The sequence below is a fragment of the Schistocerca piceifrons genome, chromosome 1 (assembly GCF_021461385.2).
Source record: "Schistocerca piceifrons isolate TAMUIC-IGC-003096 chromosome 1, iqSchPice1.1, whole genome shotgun sequence".
Taxonomy (NCBI): Eukaryota; Metazoa; Arthropoda; class Insecta; order Orthoptera; family Acrididae; genus Schistocerca; species Schistocerca piceifrons.
Genome location: NC_060138.1, coordinates 583,352,084 through 583,373,261, shown reverse-complemented (window position 1 = coordinate 583,373,261; position 21,178 = coordinate 583,352,084).

Here is a 21,178-nt window from a genome sequence, read left to right as displayed (position 1 = left end):
TAACTTTCATATTCAGGGATGCTGCAACGGCCTTATGATCACTGATTCCCTGTTCTGTACATACAGAGTCGAAAAGTTCGGGTCTGTTTGTTATCAGTAGGTCCAAGATGTTATCTCCACGAGTCGGTTCTCTGTTTAATTGCTCGAGGTAATTTTCGGATAGTGCACTCAGTATAATGTCACTCGATGCTCTGTCCCTACCACCCGTCCTAAACATTTGAGTGTCCCAGTCTATATCTGGTAAATTGAAATCTCCACCTAAGACTATAACATGCTGAGAAAATTTATGTGAAATGTATTCCAAATATTCTCTCAGTTGTTCTGCCACTAATGCTGCTGAGTCGGGAAGTCGGTAAAAGGAGCCAATTATTAACCTAGCTCGGTTGTTGAGTGTAACCTCCACCCATAATAATTCACAGGAACTATCCACTTCTATTTCACTACAGGATAAACTACTACTAACAGCGACGAACACTCCACCACCGGTTGCATGCAATCTATACTTTCTAAACACCGTCTGTACCTTTGTAAAAATTTCGGCAGAATTTATCTCTGGCTTCAACCAGCTTTCTGTACCTATAACGATTCCGGCTTCGGTGCTTTCTATCAGCGCTTGAAGTTCCGGTACTTTACCAACGCAGCTTCGACAGTTTACAATTACAATACCGATTGCTGCTTGGTCCCCGCATGTCCTGACTTTGCCCTGAACCCGTTGAGGCTGTTGCCCTTTCTGTACTTGCCCAAGGCCATCTAACCTAAAAAACCGCCCAACCCATGCCACACAACCCCTGCTACCCGTGTAGCTATCCAGCGGAACCCGAAACCCCACCACCCTACGGCGCAAGTCGAGGAATCTGCAGCCCACACGGTCGCAGAACCGTCTCAGCCTCTGATTCAGACCCTCCACTCGGCTCTGTACCAAAGGTCCGCAGTCAGTCTTGTCGACGATGCTGCAGATGGTGAGCTCTGCTTTCATCCCGCTAGCGAGACTGGCAGTCTTCACCAAATCAGATAGCCGCCGGAAGCCAGAGAGTATTTCCTCGGATCCATAGCGACACACATCATTGGTGCCGACATGAGCGACCACCTGCAGATGGGTGCACCCTGTACCCTTCATGGCATCCGGAAGGACCCTTTCCACATCTGGAATGACTCCCCCCGGTATGCACACGGAGTGCACATTGGTTTTCTTCCCCTCTCTTGCTGCCATATCCCTAAGGGGCCCCATTACGCGCCTGACGTTGGAGCTCCCAACTACCAGTAAGCCCACCCTCTGCGACCGCCCGGATCTTGCAGACTGAGGGGCAACCTCTGGAACAGGACAGGCAGCCATGTCAGGCCGAAGATCAGTATCAGCCTGAGACAGAGCCCGAAACCGGTTCGTCAGACAAACTGGAGAGGCCTTCCGTTCAGCCCTCTGGAATGTCTTTCGCCCCCTGCCACACCTTGAGACGATCTCCCACTCTGCCACAGGTGAGGGATCAGCCTCAATGCGGGCAGTATCCCGGGCAACCACAGTCGTAGTCCGATCGGGGGATGCGTGGGACGAGCTGGCCGTCCCCGACAAACCCCCATCCGGAACCCCACAGTGATGCCCATTGGCAACAGCCTCAAGCTGTGTGACCGAAGCCTACACTGCCTGAAGCTGGGAGCGAAGGGATGCCAACTCAGTCTGCATCCGAACACAGCAGTTGCAATCCCTATCCATGCTAAAAACTGTTGTGCAAAGAACGTCTGAACTAATCTACAGAGAGCGCAAACAAATCGACGCAAAATTTAAACGGTTATTAAAATACAAGATTGCCTAGTAAATGCAGTAATGCTGCTACTTGCGCACTGCTGACACACTGCTCGGCGGCGGAAGGAGACTACGCGATTTTACGCTATTCAGGTACTAAAACGCGATGCTACAACTCTCAAATAATATAATACGCCCGAAATTTATGAATTAAACAATGCAAGTACCAAAAACACGCAAAGAAATTAAGAATTAAACAATGTAACAAATGAGTGAGCTAGGAGTATACGACTTGCTGCTGCAGCTGCTTATCCAACGGCGGCAGGGAGCACACTGACTGTGACCAACCGATACTGGCCGTTCAAAACAAAAACAGAAGACAAACGACTACGCGAATTTACACTATTCAGGTACCAAAACGCGATGCTCCAACTCTCAAATACTATAATACGCCCGAAATTTATGAATTAAACAATGCAAGTACCAAAAACACGCAAAGAAATTAAGAATTAAACTATGTAACAAATGAGTGAGCTAGGAGTATACGACTTGCTGCTGCAGCTGCTTATCCAACGACGGCAGCGAGCACACTATGGGTTCTACAAGAATGTGGTGTTGACATCAAGCTGTCCACCACTCTGACTGAAGGAGATGTCATTACGGTCCTACTGTTTGGTGTACCTAATGTACTACCAAAATGGTAACATACAATATTAATACATTTCAGTGTCTTGGCTACACTGATAAGTACTTCAGGGAAGAGAACTTCAGATTGTTTCACTTGGTTTTGTGCTTGTGTAGAAAGATATGGACTTATAGTGCAGCTATGCGCAACCCACTGTGCTGCAACCATGATGCTATCCTTCCCATTCCTTAGTAGACTTTGTAAGCTGTGTGATCCCCAAATCCCGTGTTTAGTGTTTCTATTTGGTACATCATTTCTACATTTACTAATATCTGCTGGTAGAGGACGTCATTGTGAGAACAGTTGGTGTTTCTACAGTAGATTATATGTTAAAAGTTGGCAATAGATTCAGTTATCCATTTTTTGTGTCAGTATTAATATCACCACATAGAATAACACCTCGGTTTCTTTCTGTTAGCCTGTTAAGTGAATATTCCAAACATTTTAGAAAAATATTTATGTAACCAGTTGGAGCTCTGTATAATCAAATAAGGGCTAGTTTAGTGTCCACTATCTCAACTCCTGAGAGCTCTACATCTTTCTCCTTCATTATTCCAACAGGAAGTATTATATTTAAAAAGTCTATATTATTTCTTACGAATACAAACTTCCACCATGTTTAAGAATTTTTCTACATAAATAACCACCTAGCACCAACTAGTAAGTAGGGACACAATATGTAACTTGTTCTCATCAAGACCATGTTCTGTGACGCACAATAATAAGGTAGTTTTTAACTTGTTTTCTAAGACGATTTGTACTTCACCTATTTTACTAGCTAGTAGCTGCACATTTCGGTGAAAAAGAACCATCTCATATTTTTTGTATTTTACCTGCAAGATTAGAAATAAGATGTTACTGACACTTATCTGTGAATTGGCAGATTAATTTTTCATATTTTTAATTTTTTTCCTGTCTTGAAACCAAAACAAATTGTCATTGAGTGACACAGATATATTTGTCTGTGGTTCGTCCTTAAGGTGTGCTGTACCGCTGCTCCAGTTGTTGTTGTTTCCACTACTGCTACGGTTGTGGTTGTTGATGCTGCTGTTGCTGCTACTGCTTCTGATGATGGTGTTGCTGCTGTTTCATTTATTTCTGGTGTTCGCTCTTCCACATCTACTATGCTGTTCTGTGAGCTACTTGCATTTGGGGCGTTCACTTGCATTAACGAAATCTCACATTTCTCTTGGAGGGTTGTAGCTTTCCTGACAGCAATATTCCCATTTGACTGTCCAGGTAACACAAACACTTCTTGTCCATGAGAGGTATGACTCCTATATCATCATACTGCTCATTTGAGATTTTATTTTCTACATCTAAAATTTTTCTTTGTATAGCGTTGTCCCCAAGTTTATTTAGATGAAAACCATGTGTTGTGTGGAATCTTTTCCCCAAACTGCTTATGTTCAAAACTGTTACATTTTCAAACCACCTGTGAATATTGTCGATTTCTGTATATGCAATTTCAATTTCTGTTTTTACACATGATCATTCTCTGAAGTCATAAGGATGTGGTAATGAAAAAACAGTAACATTTGTTACTCTCAGCTCATACAATTTTCTTTTTAACGAGAGTAAGAGGTCCGTTTTTCATTCCTTGAGACATCATTTGATCCCGCCAGGAAGTCAGAAAAGTCCTTTCTGCTCAAACAAACCCGCACGTTCCGCGTGGGTAATTTCAAGAAGACCTTATGGCACATTTCAGTAAAACCCAAAGATATACCAATAACTGCTGTCACCACGCCTTTTGGACTATTCAAATACTTACGCCTGCCAGTCCGTCTTAAGTATTCTTCATATAGATAGAGTGCTGCGTGAACTGTTTTTCTGTTTTGTATGGTTGACGTGCTGATGTTCTCAGAGCCACCTACAGAACACGACAAATATTTACAAATAATGTTTGATAGATTATTCGAATACTGATTGCTGATTGAAAAAAGAAAAATGCAAAGGAAAGTGGAATTCTTGGGTTACATAGTTTCTTCTTCTGGGATTGCACAGTTACAAAAGAAGGTTGACCTAATCCACTCAGATCCATGATCGGAAACTTTCCAACGACTACTCTGTTCTCTAGCCGTGGTATACTTCTAAGGGCGCCATCTAACTCACTCGGCAGTTGCCCAGGTACTTCTCACCACTGCTCTAGCAGGATCAAATTCAAGCAAACATGCCCTCTCACATGGTCTCCAGAAATGTCGCAGGCAGTGGTCAAAGTGAAAACAGATTTACGTGGTGCCATCCACCCAGCTCACTCCGTCTATTCTGTGCCTCTTGCATTGTAGCCATATGTCGATTTGAGCGGCACTTGACCAGCAAATAGAAATTATGTGGAAAACGCTTGGTTACCGGAATTTGACTGAGTCGCAAACAAAACGAAGCCATTCGACGTTTCAGACCCCATGTAGAGGCACGCCCTTCAAGGAGTTCACTGGCCATAAGCCTCTTCTGCCTTCGAAAAGCCAAGTAAATCTTTTTCAGCAAGACAATTCCGCCATTTGGAATTCATCACTCATGCATTCGCCATATGAGAAAGCACGATAATGTGGTGGCTCACTATTTTTCTCCCGCTGGTGCTGCCACCTCACTGACTACAAACTATTGGTGAAGGAGCCTGCCAACGACGTGGAATTATAGCAACTTGTCAGGATTGTCTGGGTTAAATTCAAGCAGACAAGGCTCCTTCACTTAGATTCCAGAAGCCAACACACTGGACAATAAATGAGTCGGCTTCCGAAGCACTGATCCCAATGTGCGTTCTTTCCAAAACCCGGCCTCACTCCTTTCTTCCGCGGGCTTTCAGAAAACTAGTTTTCAATTCTATCCACGGATTCGTACATACTGGGGCTAACTGCATGCTCTGTATGTTGAATGCATCAAACCCGACTGCCATTCGTGGGATATGAGTCTGCTTAGCAGCCAGAATGGTAGGTCAGGATATCAGGCCCGCAAACCTATATGTTTTGTAATGAGCCAACACAGCATTTCGCCACTGCTGGGCAAGGAAATCAGTTCGATTCAAGTCTGTTCCACGAACTGGCAAACCTATGCGGCTGCAAAGACAGATAGTAACAGGATGTGGAACAGTGGTACCGTTCTTTAAAAACTTCCCTAATTTGTCACGGCACATTGTGGTTAGGTGCCCTAACGCTGGTGCTATTGGGACCATATGCATCCGTTAAAACTGACGCCTGAGCTTCTGCCGAAGATGTTGCGTAGGGGGAACCCGTCAGGTTCCCTACGGAATTTTTTGAACAACCTGATATCGAAGCTTCTGCAGCAGAATTGGCGTAAGGGGAACCAATCAGACTCCTTACAGGATTTTTCGAACAACATGACGGTCCTTCACAAGAGCCATCGTTATCACTGCTACAAGTCAAGGAGTGCAACTATTCGCTTCCGCGGTCGCTGGCTTCCCTACATACGGACCCATATGTTTCTGTAGACGAGGATCTACGGACGTTTTCTCATGTCATCCTATGGACAGACTCGTTCAAGCACCGTCACATGGGTGAAGTCAGATGTGTATCGCGAGACCCACACTTTCTACACATTTACGCTTTGTTGCCACTACATTTATATTACAAATTTGAATGGAATATGATTCATCTCTTCTGTCTTATTCAATCTTAAGTATTGCAAAGATCTTTTAAATTCTGGTTCAGGATCCACATTCTGTTCCCTGCTGACTCCTGTTTCTTTTTCTATGATGGCATGAGGCAAATCTTGCCCCTCAGAAAGGCCTTCAGTGTACTCTTTCCACATATCTGTTCGCTCCTCTGCATATAACAGCTGAATTCCTGTTGCACTGTTAATGTTACAACAATTTATTTGAATTTCACCGAATGTTGTTTTGACTTTTCTTTATGCTGAGTCAGTATTTCCGACAATCATGTTTCCTTAGATGTCTTCTCATGGTTCATGCAGCCCTTCCGCCTTAGCTCCCCTGCACTTTCGATCTCTTTCATTCCTAAATGACTTGTCCTTCTGTATTGCTGAATTTCCCTATACTTACTACTTTCTTCCATCAACTGAAGTATTTCTTCTGTTATCCATGGTTTCTTCGCAATAACCATCTACGTACGCCTGTTTTTCTTTTCAACTTCGGTGACTGTCTCTTTTAGAGAGGTCCATTCCTCTTCACGTTAACTACCTACTGAACGGTTTCTTATCGCAGTACCTAAAGCCTCAGAGAAGTTCAAGCGTATCTCTTCATTCCCTAGTATCTCCTTATCCCACTTCTTTGCGGTTCGATTCCTTCTGAATAGTCTCTTAAACTTCAGCCTACCCTTAATCACTATTAAATTCTGATCTAAGTTAAATCTTCCCGGCCTTTTCTAAGTATGTCTTATCCTTTAGTGATTCTTGAACAGAATATTCGCTATTGCTATCTGAAATTTATAACAGAACTCAACTAGTCTTTCTCCACTTTCATTTTTAATATCTACCTCATATTGTTCCGTAATTCTTTCTTTTACTCCTTCCCCTACAATCGGATTCCAATCCCCTCTGACTTGGAATTCCGGTATTCATCGCAAATATAGATTCGTAGATATAGAGCTATTACTAAAAATTGTCAATAAAGATTGTTTCAGTTACAAGAGTTGCATTTTTTCGTTCTGAAGCACTTCAAGCTTTTCAGAAATGCTTATGGAACATGCACCTTTGTTTAATATTTACTGCAGAGATGTGGAACTCGGGCAGCTCTTTGTACAGGCGATCGGTCTATCACCTAGCGACACAACCCGTCGAGAGAAAAACATTGATTTAGTTTATTAAAGACCCTCCGAAAACTTGAAAGTCGATTTTACTGGTTAGCATTGACTGAGTTGATGGCTGTCCACCTGAGGCATACTGTGTTAAATTCTGTACAATTGACTCGTTAGATCGTCATAATGCCGAGGTAGCAGGCGAGCCTTGCTCATGATGCTCCAAATGTTCTTAGTTTGAGAGGAATCTTTGGCTGTCATCTGCAGTATCCTCACAGCACGGTAGTACGCCGTCTACATTCTGCGCCCAGGTTTGTTGACCTTCACGGGAATCCATCCTCGGCTTACATTTCAGTAATATAATGCCCACCCGACAACGGCGAGAGTTTATACTGCTTTTATTTGAGCTTGTCAAACACTTCTTCGGCCAGAAAGGTCGCCGAGTCAGTCCGCAACAGAGAAAGTTTGGAGCCTTATGGGCAGGATCCTGCTACCATCTTGGTATTCTGACGACCTGATGCGCCAATTGGATAGAACTTAGAACGCCATCCCTCAGAAGAACATCCAACATCCCTACCAGTGCCAAGCTATATAACAGGTTGTATGAGGGTCAAATGTAGACCAGTGTGTTGTTGAGTTGCTCAATGTGTGAAGCCCTTTCTCTTGAATAAATCATCCAATTTTTCTGAAAATAATAATTTTCTTGGGTGTACACGTACATCACATTAACCGATTTTCGTTCTATTCGGATAATTCCTTCAGGTTGCGTCGTTAGAATACCCTGGAGTATATTATGAACGCTTTTATTAAGTGTCAGGAGTTAATCAATGGATTCAAGGATAGCGTATATACACTCCTGGAAATTGAAATAAGAACACCGTGAATTCATTGTCCCAGGAAGGGGAAACTTTATTGACACATTCCTGGGGTCTGATACATCACATGATCACACTGACAGAACCACAGGCACGTAGACACAGGCAACAGAGCATGCACAATGTCGGCACTAGTACAGTGTATATCCACCTTTCGCAGCAATGCAGGCTGCTATTCTCCCATGGAGACGATCGTAGAGATGCTGGATGTAGTCCTGTGGAACGGCTTGCCATGCCATTTCCACCTGGCGCCTCAGTTGGACCAGCGTTCGTGCTGGACGTGCAGACCGCGTGAGACGACGCTTCATCCAGTCGCAAACGTACTCAATGGGGGACAGATTCGGAGATCTTGCTGGCCAGGGTAGTTGACTTACACCTTCTAGAGCACGTTGGGTGCCACGGGATACATGCGGACGTGCATTGTCCTGTTGGAACAGCAAGTTCCCTTGCCGGTCTAGGAATGGTAGAACGATGGGTTCGATGACGGTTTGGATGTACCGTGCACTATTCAGTGTCCCCTCGACGATCACCAGTGGTGTACGGCCAGTGTAGGAGTTCGCTCCCCACACCATGATGCCGGGTGTTGGCCCTGTGTGCCTCGGTCGTATGCAGTCCTGATTGTGGCGCTCACCTGCACGGCGCCAAACATGCATACGACCATCATTGGCACCAAGGCAGAAGCGACTCTCATCGCTGAAGACGACACGTCTCCATTCGTCCCTCCATTCACGCCTGTCGCGACACCACTGGAGGCGGGCTGCACGATGTTGGGGCGTGAGCGGAAGACGGCCTAACGGTGTGCGGGACCGTAGCCCAGCTTCATGGAGACGGTTGCGAATGGTCCTCGTCGATACCCCAGGAGCAACAGTGTCCCTATTTTGCTGGGAAGTGGCGGTGCGGTCCCCTACGGCACTGCGTAGGATCCTACGGTCTTGGCGTGCATCCGTGCGTCGCTGCGGTCCGGTCCCAGGTCGACGGGCACGTGCACCTTCCGCCGACCACTGGCGACTACATCGATGTACTGTGGAGACCTCACGCCCCACGTGTTGAGCAATTCGGCGGTACGTCCACCCGGCCTCCCGCATGCCCACCATACGCCCTCGCTCAAAGTCCGTCAACCGCACATACGGTTCACGTCCACGCTGTCGCGGCATGCTACCAGTGTTAAAGACTGCGATGGAGCTCCGTATGCCACGGCAAACTGGCTGACACTGACGGCGGCGGTGCACAAATGCTGCGCAGCTAGCGCCATTCGACGGCCAACACCGCGGTTCCTGGTGTGTCCGCTGTGCCGTGCGTGTGATCATTGCTTGTACAGCCCTCTCGCAGTGTCCGGAGCAAGTATGGTGGGTCTGGCACACCGGTGTCAATGCGTTCTTTTTTCCATTTCCAGGAGTGTAAAACATTATCAGTATTGACGTACACACGTTCCAAGAGTTCTGCAATCTGTACAGAAAATTGGAATAGAGATCAACTTAAACATCATTTCCACACTTTTTATTGCTCATTGAAACCACACACTGCATGTTGTACCACCATACAGCGAGACCTTGCCGGCCGGTGTAGCCGTGCGGTTCTAGGCGCTTCAGTCTGGAACCGCGTGACCGCTACGGTCGCAGGTTCGAATCCTGCCTCGGGCATGGATGTGTGTGATGTCCTTAGGTTAGTTGGGTTTAAGTACTTCTAAGTTCTAGGGGACTGATGACCTCAGATGTTAAGTCCCATAGTGCTCAGAGGCATTTGAACCAAGCGAGACCGTCAGAGGTGGTGATCCAGAATGTTGGACACACCGGTACCTCTAATACCCAGTAACACGTCCTCTTGCATTAATGCATGCCTATATTCGTCGAGAAACACTATCCACAAGTTCATCAAGATACTGTTGGTTCAGATTGTCCCACTACTCAACGTCGATTCGGCGTAGATCCCTCAGAGTGGTTGGTGGGTCACGTCGTCCATAAACAGCCATTTTCAATCTATCTGAGGCATGTTTGATAAGGTTCATCTCTGGAGAACATGCTGGCCACTCAAGTCCACCGAAGTCGTTATCCTCAAGGACGTCATTCTCAAGATATGCATGATGCGGGGGCGAATTGTTGTCCATGAAGACGAATGCCTCACCAATACCCTGCTCATGTGGTTACACTCTCGGTCAGAGGATGGTATTCATAGCCGATACAGCGCCTTCCATGACCACCAGTGGCGTACGTCGGCCCCACATAATGAAACCCAAAATAGCAGGAAATCTCCACCTTGCTACACTCGCTGTGTAGTGTGTCTAAGGTGTACAGCCTGACCGGGTTGCCTCCAAACACGTCTCCGACGATTGTCTGGTTGAAGGGAGAAATGTCATCGACAGTTGCTGTCTCAAGTTTCCTTTAATTTACGTCTATGGTCACAATCTACATCTACATCTACATTTATACTCCGAAAGCCACCCAACGGTGTGTGGCGGAGGGCACTTTACGTGCCACTGTCATTACCTCCCTTTCCTGTTCCAGTCGCGAATGGTTCGCGGGAAGAACGACTGTCTGAAAGCCTCCGTGCGCGCTCTAATCTCTCTAATTTTACATTCGTGATCTCCTCGGGAGGTATAAGTAGGGGGAAGCAATATATTCGATACCTCATCCAGAAACGCACCCTCTCGAAACCTGGCGAACAAGCTACACCGCGATGCAGAGCGCCTCTCTTGCACAGTCTGCCACTTGAGTTTCTTAAACATCTCCGTAACGCTATCACGGTTACCAAATAACCCTGTGACGAAACGCGCCGCTCTTCTTTGGATCTTCTCTATCTCCGCCGTCAACCCGATCTGGTACGGATCCCACACTGATGAGGAATACTCAAGTATAGGTCGAACGAGTGTTTTGTAAGCCACCTCCTTTGTTGATGGACTACATTTTCTAAGGACTCTCCCAATGAATCTCAACCTGGTACCCGCCTTACCAACAATTAATTTTATATGATCATTCCACTTCAAATCGTTCCACACGCATACTCCCAGATATTTTACAGAAGTAACTGCTACCAGTGTTTGTTCCGCTATCATATAATCATACAATAAAGGATCCTTCTTTATATGTATTCGCAATACATTACATTTGTCTATGTTAAGGGTCAGTTGCCACTCCCTGCACCAAGTGCCTATCCGCTGCAGATCTTCCTGCATTTCGCTACAATTTTCTAATGCTGCAACTTCTCTGTATATTACAGCATCATCCGCGAAAAGTCGCATGGAACTTCCGACAATATCTGCTAGGTCTGTTTAACAGATTACCGGTTTCAGTCTATAATGACCATCATCAGATCCGTCTCATAAAAACGAAGTCCTAATGCACTGCATCCATAGTGGTATAGTCGACTGTTATATGCGGAATCAGTACCAGCATCGTCAAATACATATATCCTGGAGTAGTTTTACTGACAACATGACTCGGGCATGTGATGTGATTTATATGTAAACCGGTAATCTGTTAAACAGAAAAGATTGTGACCGTAGACGTAAATTAAAGGAAACTTATTACATATACGGGTAACTGTGTTTTTTCGCGACGATGTCGCAGCTTGTGAGTTCCTGTCTCTCTGAATCTTCTCCGCGTCAGAACATCATCGCTTTGTTTCACTCCGAGATGTCTGGAAAATTTGGAAATTTTTGGTAAGTCCTGTGTGACCAAACTGCTAAGATCGTCGGTCAATAACCTTACACACTACTTAATCTATTTAAACTAACTTAGGCATGCCCGGGAGAGACGAACCTCCGACAGGAGCAGCCGCGGCAACCATGACAAGGCGCCAAAGACCGCACGGCTACCCCGCGCGGCGAGACGGCTGGACACTTCCCTTGTTGAGAGCCCTTCCTGGCAGAGAGAAACAACGCGGACGCGATTGAACCGCAGTATTGACCGTCTAGGCATTGTTGACCTCCAAAATGGCTCAAATGGCTCTGAGCACTATGGGACTTAACGTCTTAGGTCATCAATTCCCTAGAACTTAGAACTATTTAAAGCTAACTAACCTAAGGACATCACACACACCCATGCCCGAGGCAGGATTCGAACCTGCGACCGTAACGGTCACGCGGTTCCAGACTGAAGCGCCTACAACCGCACGGCCACACCGGCCGGCGTTGAACTACAGACAACACAAGCCGTGTACCTCCTTCCCGGTGGAATGACTGGAACTGATCGGCTGGCGGTTCCCCTCCGTCTAAAAGGTGCTGCTCGTGCTTGGTTGTTTACATCTTTGGGCGAGTTTAGTGACATCTCTTAACGGTCAAAGGGACTATGTCTGCGGTACAATATCTACAATCAACGTCTATCTTCAAGAGTTCTGGGAAAGGAGGTGATGCAAAACATTTTATGTTGTGTGTATAATGCCATAGGCATGATGGAAAAGAAAGATGTAATATTATTAAGTTTCAGTGGACTGGTGGCTTGTTACGGCTGAGTTGTGTCAGTCCTATTTCTTACTTCCTGTGATTATTTCAGTAAACGATGCGTAAACGATGAGTTTAACATATAATAAGTTGGTTTCTAACACTAAACAGATGTATTGGTGGTTGGATAGAAAGTTTTTACAGATTCATCAACTTCGCCTGATCTCAAAACGTACTAGGAATTCTGATAGGTCTGTCACCAATAGAATTCATTGTCAATTAGATTCATTTCACATCATTCTTCGGCGAAATGAGAATGTGACAACATGGTTTACGCAACATTTTCTGAACATTATGCAATTGAAGATGCAGGGGGCAGAAAGCAAAGGAAGGGGAAAGAACCGATGATATGAGCTCCATCGCAACTTCATATGGATACAGCTGTGATGAGTGAAAGTGTGTGCTGCACTTGGACCCAAACCTGGGATCTCCTACTTTCTAGGCAGTTGTCTTAACCACTGCGTCACCTGAGCACAGCGTTAATTGCAAATGTGTGCACTATCATCGCAGACTCCTTGGCCAAATCACATTCGCAGCTAACGACAATAATTATCTGCAGTGCCCATACGTATCCTCCATACTTGCTAATTTTAGATTTTCACTGGAGGTCGAACATAAATGTGTATCGGCACTTATGGCTGTGGATTCACAGCCCATCAAGGCTTATCAACTACATGTTTGAATGGTGTTTCTTCTCGTGAACGTATCTGAAAGGGGAGACACCACACGGAATCCGCAGCTGCCATGTAAATTGAAGGAGGATGGGGAGAGTTAGGAAAGGAAAAGGAAGAAAAATGATATCAACTGCATCAGTACTTTATGAGAGAAAATGTGTGCCGAAGCGGAGCACTAACCCAGGATCTGCTAACTGGGAACCACGCGACCGCTACGGTCGCAGGTTCGAATCCTGCCTCGGGCATGGATGTGTGTGATGTCCTTAGGTTAGTTATGTTTAAGTAGTTCTAAGTTCTAGGGGAATGATGACCTCAGAAGTCAAGTCCCATAGTGCTCAGAGCCATTTGAACCAGTTTTTGCTAACTGGGCAATTATGATAACAATTGTGTCACATGGTCACTGAATTAATAGCAAATGTGTGGACTATCTCGGCATCCTCCTCAGCTGAACCACATTCATAACTAGCGCCAATACTTATCTTTTGTCCCTGTCCATGTCCTTAGTGCCTGCTCATTTTAGATTCCCACTGGAGGTCGAACGTAAAGTGCATCTGCACTGGTGGCTGTGGTTTCACGGCGCCTTGACGTGTATCAGTCATATGAATGTGTGGGTTTTCTTCTTTCGGACGTCGCCGTTCTCGGCCGTTAAGTGAATGCCATTGGACACTACTTTATCCGTGGTGAGAGATAATACCTGAACTTTGATGTTTTCGGCATCTCCTGACACTGTGGATTTCGAAACATTGAATTCCCTAACGATTTCTGAAATGGAATGTCCCATGCGTCTAGCTCCAACTACCATTCCGCGTTCCGCGTCTGTTAAATCCAGTCGTATGGCCGTTAACCGTTTCACATGAACCATGTGAATGCAAATAACCGCCTCACCAATACACTACACCTGTGTACGCTATGCTAACGCCATCTATGTATGTGCATGTCACTCTCCTGTGACTTTTGTTTCTTCAGTGTCATTTGCGTGATACATACTTTATGTTTGCTTAGAAGCACTCAGACGTTTTATGATTCATGCATTTTTCTTCTCTGGCTCCAGAACAAAAAACATGTCAAGACAGCGTACACCTGCCATTATTGCATAATATCCCTCTAACAATTTGTGAGGTCTTTGAGAGTGGCAGTAATACAATTGTCTGTAGCGGTTTGAGTGACAGGTTCCGGGATGCAACATAACAAAGTACTGGGCAGTCTTATGCAGCAAATCAAAGACTATTAGTTCTTAAATTGTTAGTTGTTAATTGTAAAACCAGAGCTTTTGATAAGTGTGAGCGAAATACATGTATGCCAGCACGGTCGAGGAGTACAAACCTTAAAAATAACATCAAACAGAGGAAATCTGTTAAGTACAGTACGCAGCGCTTTGTGTTTTGTTTTTCATCACATGGAAATAAATACTAAAGCTGGTTTAATATTTGTGACGGAAAATCAAACATTTATTTCCCAGAGGTAAAGAGAACGGCTTAATATGTGCTGCCACTGACCTTGTTTTGAAACAGTATTTTACGTAAACAGAGGATTCTCGCATTAAATCTTTACCAGCTGAAAGCGCCAGTCTTCCTCATTTTTCATTCGTGTCGCCAAAACACTGCCTGGCACAAGTTCCTCGTCGACTGTTAATCTCTGACGGCACTGGAAGCTTTGCGTCTGCGTTACTTAAATTAATTACCGACTTAAGGACGACGAGGTGTTCTGCAAATGTGTCTTTTTGCTTTGTTAAAATGAGGGGATCTAATACTGTATACATAATATATTATATCTAATGTAACCAAGCTTCAAGAATAGTGTTTTATCCATTCTCAGCAACTGAAGTAGCAAGTAACGAGATAATAAGCAACCAATGATGCGATAGGTATAACCTTCTGAAGAAGGGCACTAAGTGCCTGAAACCGGGAAAGAAATCAAATTTCTTTTATGTAACTGGTTTCTCATTATTTCGTTACACTCTAGAATATTCTATGCTTCCGTGTACTTGTACACTCTACATTTCCCTTTTTCGAGTGGTGTGCAATTTCATCTTCTCACGCCCTTAAAAATGGATTTGCTATAAACCGCCTTCACCGTCTACTCCTGCGTTTCATCACTATATATTTTCTGTTTAGATGAACCTTTCGTTAGTCACATAAAACGAATGGTTTTAGTCCTTGCAACAAAATTCCAAACGCGCTGTTAGCAGTTAGCTGGAATATTCATCCTCAGCATTGTTCCAGCAATTGGCCGCACCGGAGGTTCCAGGTTGAATGTGTTGCGCATTACATGAATAGAAGTGTATAGAGGAGCGAGAGGGAAAGGAATTACTGATTATTCGGGAGAATAAGCTGCTAAATTCTGTGGAATTTTGATGAAACGAACGAGCGCTATGAGCAAACGGGTACGCGACTGTGAAATTGCGTTACGTAGTTCAAACGATATATGCGAATACAACGGAAATGAGAGCAATTCTTCATGTGAGTAAGGCGTAAGTACCACAAGAGCAGGAGATAAACAGCAAGCAGCGTATAATGACCACGAGTGAAACACTATGAACGCAATATATTCTCTCTCCGTAGCTGTGCGAGACATCTCGTGGTAAGTGTGCTATCACATTTTATAGTTAATCGAAATAATTTACATACGTAAACAGAAAACTGGTTTCAAACAAAACATTTAGGGGGTGATGTTAATCCTTCTGTTATAGTTCCCACTCGTTTCGATATGTAAAACTTTCTGAAATTTAAACATTACAATGGTAAGCTGCACCGTAGGCCGAAGGCGGTAAATACACTGATGTCGTGGCACGTGCAACGTGATATAATAAAGACTAACGTCAAAATATATCCATACATTGACATTCTCAATTCTTTATATTGCCATATACATACATAACCTCAAATCACACACCTACTCATCAGAATCATCACCTAGTGCCACAATAATTGCCTTTGCATTGGCGTACACATACATAACATCATGTAACACAGCTGCAAGTCAGAATTACCAGAACGTTCCTTTTGCACACAGTCAGTATTTTTTGAGTATCGGGGAAAGCGGTGGAAATAACTGTGGCGCCAGGACTGCATGGAGACGTCGTGGTCATATGCACATGCGCAAAATTAAAACTTGGTGGATGGTGAGGAGAATTAGCATAATTTTCACTGGGGATAAGTGAAGTCTATAAACAGAAATCGTCGAGTTAGCATATCGTGAAAGTAATATAGCAGAACTTACTAGTGGCAGTGTGGGCTAGGGAGCGAGGTCTATGTAGAGACACCAAAATTAATTGCACTTAGAGTCGTTAAGTGTATGTACCGTGACGGCGTTGAGTAATTTATTCGTTTCGCACTGCTACCAGACAGAGTACTTATTTTGTTTCAATGTGGTACATCGCTAGGGGATTCGACACGATCTGCTGATAGTCAAGCGCTTTTTATTGCATGCTAATGTAAACATACATTGCAGAAATAATTTAATACAGTTAGCTAATCTACCAAATGAATCTACCACAGTCTCGACACAGTCGCTTCTTGTGGTGAAATGGAACTGTGGCGTGGGAGGGCTGAGGGAGGAGGGCAATATAGTGACATCACCTAGAGTTGCAGTGTTGTGCAAGAAAGAGGGCGAGTGCATAATGCGATCTGTGCGGGCGGAGAATAGTCTGCGATGTCGCCAGTGTGCTCTGTGTTTTTCCACTCTACGCGCTCCAGCAGTTGACTACCATGTTCAGTGCCAACGCTGGACCCCCCCCCCCCCTCCCGATTTACGCCCTCTAATAGATAAATTTCTATGTGCGGAAACCTACTGCTTTTCCTTCTTAGCGTAACACGTGGTCTGTTGCGTCTCCCATAATGAACACTACAGTGGCTAAGCAGCTTCGCCATGTCTAATCTAACATCATACTAATGGTAAATGTCTTGCACGCACCGTGATGTACCCGTTACAGTCTGACACATCACACCGATACTAGTTCCAAATGTCACGAGGCACACTGCCCCTTGGCACTGCGATTCTCCCTGCTATCCACCTTCTCCCCTAGTTTTGTTGTTGAGATGTTCGGTTTGTGGATATACGAGCTAGAAGAGTTCCGTCTTTTCTATTGGATGGAAACTCCATAAATATATGGCTGCTTCATACTTGCTGACACTGATGACGCAAAGTGTTTAAGTGACAATTACTAGCACTGACAGGGGAAAGCAGAAAACAGTAACGTATGTTTGCTTTGATGATTAGGTTCACTTCTCCACTGGAGTCTCCTCAGAAGTTAAGAAAAGAAATGTCGATTGAGACTCTAGAAGTAGCGCTTATCAGGAGGTTACAATAACCGGAAAAGGCTATACAGGGTGAATCAGCTGAAACTTGCATCCGGCCGCTGTGGCCGAGCGGTTCTAGGAGCTTCAGTCCGGAACCGCGCTGCTGCTACGGTCGCAGGTTCAAATCCTGCCTCTGGCATGGATGTGTGTGATGTCCTTAGGTTAGTTAGGTTTTAGAAGTTCTAAGTCTAGAGAACTGATGACCTCAGATGTTAAGTCCCATAGTGGTTATAGCCATTTGAACCATTTTGCAAACAAGCAAATCCAAATACTGCGGAAATAGAAGATGCTATGTAAGGGAGGTTTTCATTGCATGGAATGGTAGTCAAGGACACATATTACAAGTGAGAGAGCAGAATTCCATGCAGAATTCCAACTAAAACATCCATTTCTGTTTATAGGGTTATTTGATAATTTAAATTCGATGGATTCCTTAATAACAGTATCCCAATAGCCATAAATGCATGCCATGTTCTATAATGGTGGATTTGCTCGGCTGTTGTTAGCATGTGTGCCACTCATGCTTGGTACGCCAGTCCTCCACAATCATGTTAGTCCGATCAATGTACGAGATGCCACAACCGCAATGAATAATGTAGACATCCGCCTCACGCAAACTAATATGACGATGGTCTTGGACAGTAGTCTAGACCACTCTTCGCACCACACGTTTTCGCAAAATACGACCAATCCTCATGGAAATACTCCTTGCGTAAGGCAAACAGGTCGTTGGCTTTTTACCCACGTCGATATTATCATCGCTTACCCGATGCACAGCGCAGCACACGTCTAATTTGTCTTTCAGTATACCCATTCTGACGAAAGGTGGGCTAACTCAGCTGACAAACTCTCAGAATCCGAGATGACGTGGGCCCTGTGAACCAAGGCGAAGTATCTCTTCACGTTGAGCCGGATGGTGACAACTTTCAGCCTACAGATACAAGTCAGTATGAGTAGGCATCCTATAAACGGCCTGCCCGAACACGTCATCCACCCTCCTCCTGATCAACACGTGAAGGATAGAAAGAGACAGCCTGTTTCTACCTCCATAGCGAAACGAATTTTCGAGTGGATTGAAGTCACATGTTCTGAAAAGTCGTTCAAATTTTCACTGTTATGAGACAAAATAACAAAATTATCGTCTACATATGTGGAAGAAAAACACGCAGGTTCCCAACGCTCCGACTCCAATGCATGTTTCACGAAATAGTCCATAAAAAATTGGTAGTGATACGCGGCAACGGGCTTCCCATCGCAGCTCCATATGTCCGATGGTACTATTGGTTGTTGAATAAAAAGTGCCCAATCTTAGTCAACCATAATGAATCAGACAGTGGAAGCCGACTGAAGAGAGAGACCTCATCAGAACTTCCTAGGCTGTCGGAGTCATTCATACGCGTTCCTTTATCCTGCGATAAGGAACTTTTCTTTAGAGGACTATTAGTCTTTTATGGAGTGAACACCAATCTTACAGTACTCTGATCAGACGGTAAACACCGCATTTTTTGAACGTAATCCTATCGAAATATCGGCGGTTGTCGATGACGTCCTTCGGCTGCTTACCCTTAAATTATTTGATCACTGTACACGCCGGGAGAAACTAAGGTCCCAGATTGTTTACCTATCCGGGTGGTAACTACATCGTTGCTTGCGGACGTTGGATAAGCTTCACGGCCGTAGAGGAGGTTTGTAATGTGTGTTGTCGTTTTTGACGAGGTGTTGTGACGAGAATATTGTTCCAACAATTGCCAAACTCGTGCATCATATTAATTCTCCTACCGCTAGTCATATCAAACAATGTGCTGAACTAGATCTTGTTCGTAAAAGGATCCATTGCATTCGTCGAAAGTTCATTTTGTTCCCAAAGACTTGTTTCGGTTTCAAGTTAATGATTGCTTCAAAAGTTTCGCCTTTCTCTTGGGATGTGCTGGGTGTTGCTTCATGGTTGCAGTCTGGAAATTCGGGGAACACTGAAATTTTTGACAGCGAACTAGTTCCGAAATGCACAGAACTTCAGCTGGGATTGTGGATATAATCTTAGTGTTCACAGAAGCGACCTCTCACCTCTGAGAAGTATCAAAGCGTTTAAGCTCCTACAGTGACACCACCACCACAGCACGGCACGATGACGTGTGCCAACCAATAAGAGGCTATTCACGGGCTATATCAGGCCACCAGAGCAGTAGTAACTACAGTCAGTTGCACTTTACGAAGACAGTATTTGTAATCATTGGGGTCTGGTCCATAACTGACCCACCAAGAAGTCGTCATTGCTTTCTTCATTTCTCCATGTGCGTCGCCGAAAGAAACTTCGTTCTCACACCACATTTACTCCCGAAACAACGATTTTTTCTGCAAGTAATTAGACTCTTGATTCATCATCGCATTACACAAGCCCAAATAAGTGAGTTACATGCAGTTAGCTACAATATTGCATTCTGTAGTAGGCAGTTTCGCATGTAAATTTTCAGCAACCTAGTAAGCATTTAATTCGATACCCGTGCAGAATTCGTTAGCATAGATGCACAGTTTGGCTGTTTATTATCACACAGTAGGTGTGACTTAAGAAAGGCCGCAGAACTTGATTCTGTCGACACTGTAAATTTTGATATGAATACCCAACAACCTTTCAACAACATCAGGCATATTTGGACATGCCACTCATTGTCTGGTGGGTCACTCGGCTTGTCAAGTTCTAGCGTATTCGACTGTTTAACAGCTCTTCATATGCCCCCCAGCACGAAAGGTTATGGCTTAGTCTCGTTTACATTCCTACTCACTTGAGTCTTATCATGCCTCCGTCGCAGCCACTGAGAGATATCCTGAGTATAAAGGTCCTACTCAAGTGCTACATGTACTGGCCGAGAATTGGACATCCGCTTAAAACCTGTTATTACATCGTAGTAAATGGCACCTCGTCATTCAGAAACTGATTACATCCACCACAGATTATTCCCTTCATATCATGTGGCTCAGCGTATACAATTTCCTAACTCTTTTCCTCTGTCCACATGCCATCTACCATGACAGTAGCCAAGTTGACGCACTTCAGTAAATTATTCTGGCCAATTTTTTGGATTTCGGTTGAAAATCATAAATGACGGAATGAAAGCAGTGATTTTAACCCGAAATCCAAGCGGGAAGTTAACATACTGGCGCAAACTTTGGCTGGAAAAGTGATGAAACACTTGGAAGTTAGGTACTTACAAATTCAGACTTATATTCTCTCTCAGTTGATGCGTTCCGGCGACAAAAAGGAGTCATCAGTCAGTGAAAATAAGTGCTGAATTGTCCAGCTACGTTTCCCCTAAGTGCTCCAACTCAGGCAGCAGAGCAGCATCCCCTTTGCTATTACTACCCCAGAGAAACAATCCTGGCGTACGCAATTACTTGGAAGCTGGGGGGAAGCCTCCCATTATGAACCATGTTCATGGTTACCCCATATACCTGGTCTCTGCAGAATGTATTGTGGCCTTGACTGTGACTCTCTTGGTGGCCATGCCTCCAGTCATCACATGCATCCACCAACCAACACGTATGAGATAACTAATCGACAGCACCGTTGTCACCCTGTAATTGAAAGATGCATCCAATACGTCCAGACGCTGTATTTTCGGTCGTCCTGAATAGGCGTGCTTCTTTGACTGGTTCATTTGCCAGTGTCCTTCTTTCGCACGCTGCTGCCTTAAGGTCTTCTTTAAGAAATCGCCCGTGGTGGCTCAGCCACCAGTGTACCTTGGTATCCGACGGCATAATTGTTCGAT